We start from the raw sequence: 8,628 nt of genomic DNA, 5'->3' as shown, positions 1-8,628 counted from the left end.
AATATTCTTATTTATGAGGTGGGCCATGTAGAAAGTACAATGGAGGCAACGTGGTGGTCAAAAGTCAGGTTGCTATCAACCTGAGTGTTCAAGTCCCTCACGACTGATTGCATGCTTAGTACATTGTTATTAATGTGATAATTAGTAGGGATGACATTTTCCCCAAAGGGAATAATGATGCATTTCTTGGCATTTGGTTTGAGGCCATGCTTCTGGCACCAGTCATTAGTTTGGGTAAGGCCCTCTTGGAGGATGTTCACATCACTAGGGGAATTTAAGTAATTAAAAATTAGCTTCCCCGGTATGCCATATTGTGAAAATATACCTTTTTGAGCACATTAGTCAAGTCATCTGCATACTTGGTCAGCCACAGACCACTGGTTTCACCTTGCATATCAGAAAAATATATCCCAAACTGTAGAGGCCTCAAGACTGATCCTTGAGGTACACCGCTCGTTACGGGTCTACTAATATAGACGGCTTCCCCTACATTGACTGAGTGGGTTCTATCAGTGAGTCAGTTAACTACCCATCTGGTAACATACTGATCGATGCCTAGCTGGGAAGTTTATCTATTATACCCGAGTGAGGAATAGTGTCAAAGGCTTTGGCTAGGTCAAGGTAGGTGGTATGCACTGTCTTCCCTTCATCCATGGCTTTGGTGACTGTTTCATGATCTCTCTTTGACAAAACCAAACTGTGTGGGGTCAAGCATTTGGTGGTTGACAATATCCTTGTTTATAAGGCCCATGATAATGCATTCCATGGTCTTGCAGATTACAATTGAGTTGTTATTGCCCTAAGTAAAATTGCCATTTAAGAATATTTCCAGGAAGTCTGAGCTATCCTCTTCTACTGATTGCTAACCTTCTTTACTGAAATAAAGAAACACTCCTTTACAAAATGTAAGTCTTTCACTCTTTTCCTTATAAATGGGCAGATACTTTAAATCAATATCACTTACTTCAAATGCATGGTTGCAGCCAAATAATGGACAAGAGATTTTACAGAAACTGAAGAAAAGCGATGCAACCCAGATACTCTGTTATGACAATGACATGAGGAACATAATCTTTAAAAAAATGCTGTGCAACATCAAGACTCCAAACCCTTCCTCAAAATAGTCTGATGGCTGCTACTTTAGCTGTCACAGATGGGCCAAGACCATAAATAATAAAAGACTAGGGGTCAGATTCCAAAATACCTGCTCTCGATATGTGACTTACTTCACTGTACTGTCCATCTATAACATAGACTTACAATGGAGTAAGTCACTTACACCATGAGCAAACCTTATAGAATTGGGCAGCCTTCCACCAGAGTTAAGTCACAGACAATGAGAACAAGTCTTTTGGAATGGTACCCAACAATTGTAGGCTGTTCAGAAAAAATCTTGTAAAATATCTGTGATGACAAATGAAGTGTTATCATGACTACCTCTCAAGGGTGTTACTGATACAGCAAGTGAGCTGTGAAACCTACCTTGAAGACAGATGTATAACAGTGTTCCTTAAAGTACAGTTGTAATGGTTGTCCTTAGCAGTCAGAAAAATCTAACAGCACAGAGTCAGGAAGTTCTACAAGCTCAGAAAAAGGACCAATGCAGGTGTGTGATATGAGTGAGTTACAGGGTGTCTATTAGTTTACTTGCATTGTAAGATATGGTTGAATTGTCAGAAAATCATCCAGATATAATGACTGCATCAAGTCATTAAATTACTATATTCACCAATACCCAATAGTTTTACTAGCATCAACCACCCATATACATAGTTTTGTGACTGCTCACCGCACCTCACGTCTTCTAATATAACCTTTATGATAGCCATATATACAATTATCATATATCCTATTTTATATACCACCTCTTAACTACATTATTAACATTTTTTCCTGTCTAGTTCCTTCCCTCACCTCAGTTTCTTTGGATTCTTAAGCACTAATAACACGACCTGTTAATTATTTGACAAATACATAGTTTTGTGGCACTGCTCACCCCCACCTCTGTACTTCTAACATAAACTTTATGACAGCCATGTATAATTACCAATAGACCCACTTTATACACCACCTCTCATAGGTTCATAGGTTCATAGGTAGGTACTAGGCTATTGGCCCTAGGGCCTATATAAGCCTAGTAAAAAGGTACCCTGGCTTTCGCCACCCAAGAAAATTATTTTCCTGTGCCACTGTTGAGCAGAGCCACAGAAGTGATCCCCAGGGTGAATTTCCTATCTCCCATCCAATCATCAAGATTTTTCTTGAAGAGTGCTAATGAGGAGCTTTGTTTGATATAGATAGGTAGTTTGTTCCAAAGTATGGGAAGTCACTGGGACAGGAATCTATCCCTTCAGCATGTTCTGTTTATTGTGGTAACAAGGTTTAGGTCCCTAGAGCATGTAGCTCGTAGGGATTGGGATTTCTTTAAGTGGAGCATGTCTAAAAGCTCTGGGTTTGACATAGCTTTGTGTGTTAGGCAGAGATCGCCTCTGAGTAGGCGATATGCGACGGAGTAAAGCTGCAGTTTTTTGAGACGGTCTGCATACGGCATCTGTTTGAGGCTGGTAATCCTCTTTGTGAGATATTTCTGTGGCCTTTCCAGTTGCTGTAGATGTCTTGTGAGGTACATACCAAAAGGGGCATTATACTTTATAATGAGTCTAATGAGTGACGAGTAGAGGGAAACAATGACCTCTTTTTTCCTGGATGAGAAACCTTATAGTGATGAGGTGTGCCAAGTAGAAGGATTTCCTGACTACTGTGGCGATGTGATTATCAAAGGAGAGACTACTGTCCACCTGTGTCCCAAAGTCTCTTATCACACTTTCAGTGTTAAGTAGACTACCACCTATGTGGTAGTTCATGGGTACAGAGTTTTTACCAAAAGGGATGACAATGCACTTTTTGGCACTGAGCTTGAGGCCATGGCTTTGACACCAGGCATCTGTCTCAGCGAGGCCCTTTTCTTTTGGAGTTTTGAGTATGGCTCCTAGTTTGCAGTCATCTGTGAACTTCATTAGCCAAAGACCTTCTGTGTTAGCCTGTACTTCAGAGAAGTAGATACCAAACAGGAGTGGACCCAGGACTGAACCCTGTGGTACTCCACTTGTCACTGGTCTGAAGTTGGATTTGGAGTCTGCTACTTTCACAGTGTGGGTTCTGTCAGTGAGCCAGTTGGCAACCCATCTTGTGACATAGGGATTTATACCTAGTTTAGTGAGTTTATCTATAATTCCAGAGTGGGGGATGGTGTCAAAAGCCTTGGCGAGATCTAGATACGCTGTGTAACCACCTTACCCTCATCTACGGCTTTGGTGACTGCTTCAAAGAAGTCTATCAGGTTTAGGAGACATGATCTGCCTTTTACAAACCCAAACTGGGTGGGGTCCTGAGTTTGGAGATTACCAATGTCATTGTTTATAAGTTCCATGATGATACGTTCCATTGCCTTGCAGACCAGGCTCGTTAGGCTAATGGGGTGGTAGTTTCCGGGGTCTGTGTTGGCTCCCCCTTTGTGGAGTGGGATAACCATCGCTGTGCGCCATTCAGTGGGCACATAGCCTGAGGTGAGGCTATGATTATACATGGTACTTAGGTGGGGTGCCAGTTCGTTCTGTAGTTCATGTAGAACACAGCCTGGGATGTTGTCAGGTCCCAAGAATGTTGTGTTCTTGGCTTTGGATAGTATGTATTTTACCTGTGCAGCCGTGATTACAGGAACTTTGCATTCTTCTGGTATAGAGATAGGCCCTTTAGGGGATGTCAGGGGGGTAAAGTTAGCACTGAACCTATCTGCCAGGATGTTGGCAATATCAGTTGGTTCTATATATTTAGTGCCATTGTGCTGTAACTCAGAGCAGATCTGAGTGTTGCCATTGAGATTCTTGACATAGCTATAGAATGCTTTGTGGTTGTCTTTAGAGTCAGTGGCGATTTTGTTTTCGTAACTAGCTTTGGAGGATTTTATGAGGGATCTCAGCTTCTTACTGAGGCTGACCAGGGAGTTTCTCCAATCATGGGATTTTACTCTTTTTTGCAACAGTTTCTTTCTTCTGTTATAGAGTTTGTTTATGGCAGGGGACCACCAGTTTGTCTTCCTTTTTTGGAGGATAGCATCTTGGTTCTGTTAGGGATTGCACGATCCATGCACTTGTGTAAGTGCTTATAAAGTGCATTTGAGTAGGATTCAGCAGTTATATCTCTATTGTCCGTCAGCATGAGTGTCGTGAAGTTTGCCACTTCTGTCTTAAGAAGCATGAAATTGGCTTTGGAGAAATTTTTTTACTGTGGTTTCCCTAATGGGGGGTGGGGGAGGGATGTGGATGTCTAGGGTGATTAGCTTGTGGTCGGATCTGACCAACGAGGAATTGACCTCTGGTGTGGAGCACCGGTTGCCCATGTTGGTAATAACCATGTCTAGGATATTGCTGCCCCTGGTGGGGATGTGGATAAGTTAATCCAAGGCATTGGAATTTATGAATTCCAGAAAACGTTGAGCACAAGAGTTGGTACATGAGTAGTTTTCCCAGTTAATGGTGGGGTAGTTGAAATCACCCATTATTAGGGTGTTAGGTTGTACCCTAATATTTTCCAGTGTATCAAAAAATGAGGAGTGGGAATCCTGGGACATGGTGGGGGATCTGTAGCAAGCTGCAATTTGGATTGTGGTCTTGCCCAGAGTTAGTTGTACTTGAATAATCTTGGATGCATTATGCTGAGCAACTAGCCTCGAGGTGTGGATGTCCTTAATGAATATGGACACGCCTCCGCCTTTAGTGTTTCAGTCCAGGTTAGGTGGCCGAAAGGTGTGGTATGAATAATAACCTGGTAATGCAGGGGTACTCTCTGGAGCCTTGAACCAGGTCTCTGTCACTGCACAGATGTCGATGTTCTCCATTTTAAAGAGTGCCTCGAGTGAGTGCATTTTGAGGTTAGACTTGTAGCACTGAGTAGCAATACCCTCAGATTCTTCTTGCTTGTACTTGTTACAGTGGTGAATTTGTCATTTGAACCTTGCCTAAAAAAGGCACTATAGGGGTGGCTAGAGCCTTATCTCAACTACAATTTTAACATTTTCTGTCCTATCTAGCTCCTGCCCTCACCTCCATTTTTTTTATAGACTAATCATTATTATATATTTGAGAAGCCCAGTAATATGTCTCTCTAAATGCTCATTGTTCAGTACCTACTACTGCATAAGTATCTTTAAAGTGCAGTAGTTTGCCTTTATTCCATGTGAATGTAATCTCATTAGCAAGTGAATGTATAATTGTTAATTCATGTTACTTAATCTTTGTATATTACTGGATGTCTTGTTAAAAAGGTCTGTAATAAGTTGCAGCATTTCTCCCCAGGCCTCCATTGAAAAATATGTATTTGACTAAACCGTCAGACAAACCTGGTAAACAAAAGGAAAATATAATAAAATAAATACTGCAAAGACTTAAGTATATTGGTTATTGCCAGTGACGCAAATACCTTTTTAAAGTTTTTGTATTATTGTATAATGCACAATCTAAGTATTTAATAATACTTCTATTCTGACAGTCCTAACAATTATGAGAATTATTACTTTTGTAAAGCAAAGGGGCCGTTATGCCATAGATGTTAAATATATATATATATATATATATATATATATATATATATATATATATATATATATATGTATATATAAAAATATATATGTGTGTCTGTATATATATATATATATATATATATATATATATATATATATATATATATATAAGGTCACCACAGCGGAACTCTGGTCTGCTAATGATTGGCAGTTGATTTTTATGGTGCCAAGTTGCCAGCCCGACGCCCAACCTTCAGCGAAGGCACACCCATTCATGCATGTCTTTTGAACGCCACTCAACCACGGGGCGGACATACAGACTCCACACAGAAGGCGCTCCGCCGAGAATCAAACAGGAGAACCTCTTGCTGTGAGGCAACAATGCTACCGCTGTACCACCGCGGCTTTATATATATATATATATATATATATATATATATATATATATATATATATAGTATATATATATATATATATATATTTATATATATATACATATATATATATATATATATATATATATACATATATACATATAGTTATATACATATATATATATATATATATATATATATATATATATATATATATATATATCTAGCAAACCCAAAAACAAACTCCAGCACAGGAAATAACAGTGAATGGCTGCAAGCAGACTCCAAATCCGACTTCAGACCAGTGACAAGTGGAGTACCACAGGATTCAGTCCTGGGTCCTCTCCTGCTCTCCTGTTTGTTATCTACTTCTCTGAAGTGCAGGCTAACACAGAAGGTCTTTAGCTAACGAAGTTTGCAGATGACTGCAAACTAGGAGCCATAATCGAAACTCCTAACGATGTGGACATCCTACAAAAGGGCCTCACTGAGACAGATGCCTGGTGTCAAAGCCATGGCCTCAAGCTCAATGCCAAAAAGTGCATTGTCATCCCCTTTGGTAAAAACTCTGTACTCATGAACTACAACATAGGCGGTAGTATACTTAACATCGAAAGTGTGATAAGAGTCTTTGGGACACAGGTGGACAGTAGTCTCTCCTTTGATAATCACATCACCACAGTAGTCAGAAAATCGTTCTACTTGGTACACCTCATCACAAAAGGTTTCTCATCCAGAAAAAAAGAGGTCATTGTTCCCCTCTACTCATCCCTCATTAGACCCATTATAGAGTACAACTCCCCTTTTGGTATGTACTTCACAAGACATCTACAACAACTGGAAAGGCCACAGAAATACCTCACAAAGAGGATTACTGGCCTCAAACAGATACCCTACGCAGACCGTCTCAAAAAACTCCAGCTTTACTCCATCGCATATCGCCTACTCAGAGGTGATCTCTGCCTAACATACAAAGCTATGTCAAACCCAGAGCTGTTGGACATGCTCCACTTAAAGAAATCCCTAGGGCCCATACAAGCCTAGCCAAAAAATGCACCCTGGCTTTCGCCACCCAAGAAAATTATTTTCCTGTGCCCCTGTCGAGCAGAGCCACAGAAGTGATCCCCAGGGTGAATTTCCCATTTCCCATCCAATCATCAAGATTTTTCTTGAAGAGTGTTAATAAGGATCTCTGTTTGACATAGATAGGTAGTCTGTTCCAGAGTATGGGAAGTCTCTGGGACAGGAATCTATCCCTCCAGCATGTTCTGTTTATTGTGGTGACAAGGTTTAGGTCCCTAGAGCATGTAGCTCGGAGGGACTGGGATTTCTCTAAGTGGAGCATGTCCAACAGCTTTGGGTATGACATAGCTTTGCATGTTAGGCAGAGATCGCCCCTGAGTAGGCGATATGCGATGGAGTAAAGCTGTAGTTTTTTGAGACGGTCTGCATAGGGCATCTGTTTGAGGCCAGTAATCCTCCTTGTGATGTATTTCTGTGGTCTTTCCAGTTGTTGTAGATGTCTTGTGAGGTACATACCAAAAGGGGCATTGTACTCTATAATGGGTCTAATGAGTGATGAGTAGAGGGGAACAATGACCTCTTTTTTTCTGGATGAGAATCCTTTTGTGATGAGATGAGCCACATAGAAGGATTTCCTGATGACTGTGGCAATGTGATTATCAAAGGAGAGACTACTGTCCACCTGTGTCCCAAAGTCTCTTATCACACTTTCAGTGTTAAGTAGGTACAGAGTTTTTACCAAAAGGGATGACAATGCACTTTTTGGCATTGAGCTTCAGGCCATGGCTTTGACACCAGGTATCTGTCTCAGTGAGGCCCTTTTGTAGTTTGTCCACATCGTTAGGAGTTTCGATTATGGCTCCTAGTTTGCAGTCATCTGCAAAATTTGTTAGCCAAAGACCTTCTGTATTGGCCTGTACTTCAGAGAAGTAGATACCAAACAGGAGAGGACCCAGAACTGAACCCTGTGGTACTCCACTTGTCACTGGTCTGATGTCGGATTTGGAATCCGCTACTTTCACAGTGTGGGTTCTGTCCGTGAGCCAGTTGGCAACCCATCTTGTGACATAGGGATTTATACCTAGTTTAGTGAGCTTATCTATAATTCCAGAGTGGGGGATGGTGTCGAAAGCCTTGGCGAGATCTAGATAAGCTGTGTGAACAATTTTACCCTCATCTATGGCTTTGGTGACTGCTTCAATGAAGTCTATCAGGTTTAGGAGACATGATCTGCCTTTTACAAATCCAAACTGGGTAGGGTCCAGAGTTTGGAGATTACCAATGTCTTTGTTTATGAGTTCCACAATGATATGTTCCATGGCCTTGCAGACCAGGCTCGTCAGGCTAATGGGGCGGTAGTTCCCGGGGTCCATTGTGGCTTCCCCTTTGTGGAGTGGGATAACCATTGTGGTGCGCCATTCAGTGGGTACAAAGCCTGACGTGTGGCTATGATTGAACATGGTACTTAGGTAGGGTGCCAGTTCATTCTGTAGTTCATGTAGAACGCAGCCTGGGATATTGTCAGGTCACACGGATGCTGTGTTCTTGGCTTTGGAGAGTGTGTTTTTTACTTGTGCAGCCGTGATTATAGGAACTTTGCATTCTTCTGGTATAGAGATGGGCCCTCTAGGGGGTGAGAGGGGGGTAAAGTTA

Source organism: Protopterus annectens, chromosome 5.part0 (genome assembly GCF_019279795.1).
Source record: "Protopterus annectens isolate FY-2018-M chromosome 5.part0, PAN1.0, whole genome shotgun sequence".
NCBI classification, from domain to species: Eukaryota; Metazoa; Chordata; order Ceratodontiformes; family Protopteridae; genus Protopterus; species Protopterus annectens.
The sequence above is the reverse complement of the archived record's forward strand: the minus strand, read 5'-3'. Positions refer to the sequence as shown.